This window comes from Triticum dicoccoides, chromosome 6A, assembly GCF_002162155.2.
Source record: "Triticum dicoccoides isolate Atlit2015 ecotype Zavitan chromosome 6A, WEW_v2.0, whole genome shotgun sequence".
Taxonomy (NCBI): domain Eukaryota; kingdom Viridiplantae; phylum Streptophyta; class Magnoliopsida; order Poales; family Poaceae; genus Triticum; species Triticum dicoccoides.
In genome coordinates this window covers 453,709,026-453,712,227 of record NC_041390.1, presented here as the reverse complement: position 1 = coordinate 453,712,227, position 3,202 = coordinate 453,709,026, and the positions used below count along the sequence as shown (strand labels likewise).

At 41.7% G+C, this 3,202-nt stretch overlaps 1 long non-coding RNA gene across 1 annotated transcript; it reads left to right on the top strand.

Moving 5' to 3' along the window:
* Positions 1–1,612: 1,612 nt before the first annotated feature.
* On the top strand, positions 1,613–2,480 carry LOC119319313. The gene is made up of 2 exons (XR_005154430.1): positions 1,613–2,043; positions 2,152–2,480. It is a non-coding gene; the product is annotated as an uncharacterized LOC119319313 (long non-coding RNA).
* Positions 2,481–3,202: the final 722 nt, after the last annotated feature.

Here is a 3,202-nt window from a genome sequence, read left to right as displayed (position 1 = left end):
CTGTGCCTGGATGCCGAGCTTGGTCATTGTGTCGCGGTAGAGGATGTTGATGCTGCTGCAGCCGTCGATGAGGACTTGCGAGAAGCGGCAGGTGCGCTTCTTAGCGACCATGGTGTGGTCGAGAATGAGAGCATAGCCCCTCGGCGTCGGCATGATGGCCGGATGGTCCTCCCGGGTCCAGCTGAGCGGGTCATCTGACCAGTGCATGTACTGAGGCACGCCCGGGACCATGGTGTTCACTTCCTGCCGAAGCCGGCGCTCATTGTGCTTGTCGCCGCCTTCGCTGGTGAAGACGATGTAGTAGGCGTCCGGGTTGGGGAAGGTGTCGTCACGCATAGTGCCAGCCGCCGGGTGCGGTGATACCTCTCCAACGTATCTATAATTTTTGATTGTTCCATGCTGTTATATTATCATTCTTGAATGTTTTACAATCATTTTATAGTCATTTTATATCATTTTTTGGTACTAACCTATTGACATAGTGCCCAGTGCTAGTTGCTGTTTTTGCTTGTTTTTTACATCGCAGGAAATCAATACCAAACGGAGTCCAAACGCAGCAAAGCTTTTTTGTGGATTTTTTCTGGACCATAAGACACTGTATGGGCCAAGAAAGTACCCGAGGGGTGCTCTGAGGGGAGCACAACCCACCAGGGCGCGCCTGGAGGCCCAGGCGCGCCCAGGTGGGTTGTGCCCACCTCAGTGGCATTCCACACTGCCTCTTTGCTCTATAAATACCCTAATATTCCAGAAATCCTAGGGGAATCGACGAAAAATCAATTCCAGCCGCCGCAAGTTCCAGAAACACCAAATCCAATCTAGACACCATCGCGGAGGGGTTCATCATGTCCATTGGTGCCACTCCGACGATGCGTGAGTAGTTCTTTGTAGACCTGCGGGTCCATAGTTAGTATCTAGATGGCTTCCTCTCTCTCTCTCTCTCTTGATTCTCAATACAATGGTCTCTTGGAGATCCATATGATGTAAGTCTTTTTGCGATGTGTTTGTTGGGATACGATGAACTTTGAGTTTATGATCAGATCTATGTTTTTATCCATGAAAGTTATTTGAGTCTTCTTTGATCTCTTATATGCATGATTGATCATAGCCTCGTATTTCTTCTCCAATATTTGGGTTTTGTTTGGTCAACTTGATCTATTTATCTTGCAATGGAAAGAGGTGCTTTGTGATGGGTTCGATCTTACGGTGCTTGATCCGAGTGACAGAAGGGGAAATGACACGTATGTATCGTTTCTATTAAGGATAACAAGATGGGGTCTATTTCTACATAAATAGATCTTGTCTACATCATGTCATCGTTCTTATTGCATTACTCCGTTTTCCATGAACTTAATACACTAGATGCATGCTGGATAGCGGATGATGTGTGGAGTAATAGTAGTAGATGCAGGCAGGAGTCGGTCTACTAATCTCGGGTGTGATGCCTATATAATGATTATTGCGTGGATATCGTCATGATTATTTGAAGTTCTATCAATTTCCCAACAGTAATTGCTTTCCCACTATTGGCTATTTTTCTCGAGAGAAGCCACTAATGAAACCTACGGCCCACAGGTCTCTTCTTTAATATACTTGCCTTTGCGATCTATTTTGTGTACCACTAGTTGTGAACTCTTGAATCAACCCTAATTCATAATAATAGTGTATTTTGTCACGATCTTGACCAAGCATCCTGTTATTAAGATCTGGAGGAAAACTTGTTTTACTTCACGCATTCCAAACAACTTAGCATGTGAAACCTGTACTGAGAGAATTGCAGCTTCCAAGTGGTATTGCGAAAAGAATGCACCCCTGCTTTGTAAAACAAACATATTCATACACGAGACCCGAACTACTTTATTATGTTTGTGTCCTTTCTTACTTTTTGAGGAAAGGTGACACTTCGCACATTTACAAGAAAAATCTCAGGTCTTCCTATTCGTATGGTCTTAGAAATTGCTTTATGTTTCCACCTATCGTTGTCAACATGGTTATGTTAGAAGTTCTGAGGATGTTATCCACAAGATGGATGTATTGAATCCTCAGGTATGGTACCTTTGTCTATTTGTGCCAGTATCATCTATATTCAAACGATTGCTGTTTAATGACTATGATGTACGCTTTGCCTCGTACATTGTCTTGCTGTTTTTGCAGACATGCAGGACCTTGTTGGAGAAGCTGACACTTGATAAACACCTCTATGTTTGGGTGTTCGAAGAACCTGTGCCTACGGCTCCCACCATATTGCAGAGTCTTTTCAGTTGGGACACCTGTACACAACCATGCAAGCGTAGAAGGCGTTACTTCTCTAACTCAACGAGCACATTCATGTTATAAGAGAAACTTGGTTTGTGTGCGAAGTTTTGGAAAGCGTTGTCTTGTCTAATTGTGTGGAATTGTAAAATATATCCGCGGTCACTGAATTTGAGTCATATATTCTTTTTGGTCACTGAACTTCAATATACTCGAAATATGTTCACTAAGAGCTTATGAGTTGCACTTCATCCTCCAGTGAGGACTCGTCGTCTCTCCCTGCCAATGACGGGGGTCCAATCCTGCCGCTCATCTTAGTGGGAAATGAATCAAACGGCTGTGGATGTTGTAGACCTTCTGTCACATCCCAGATTTCCCCCCAAATCTGGTATATTAAAATTTTCACAGGAAATTATTTTTTTTAGGAAACACCCATGTTTGCCTAGGATTTGACTGTGATTGACTTTGAATTGTTTGATTGTTTGCCTGGAGGAATGAAAATCCAAATGCAACTAGTGAAGCCCTAGCAAGCCTTAGTAGGAACCCAAGCCATTTTGAAAATATTATTTGGGCAAAAGTATTTACAATAAGTCCCAAGTAATATTTGACTCATGATGATTCTCCCAAAATAATTGGGTTGGATTCATTTGAGTCTATTCAGGACCAAAGGGAATTATTCCAAAATGGTTTTGCATTTTATGTGGCAGGAAGATGAATTTCATAAGTCCAAATAATATTCTTGACCCTCTGCCTATTTTCTAAAATGAATTTGAAACATATTTGGTTTTGAAACCAAATTCAAATTCAAAGGGAAAATATAAGTGCATTAAATATAAGTCCAAATTGCCCAAACAAAATGTTCAAACATTCCCAAATATTCCATTTGGAATTTAGGACATATTCTTTATTGGAAGAAAATTCAAATTCAAAATCATTTGAAAAGACTGAACAA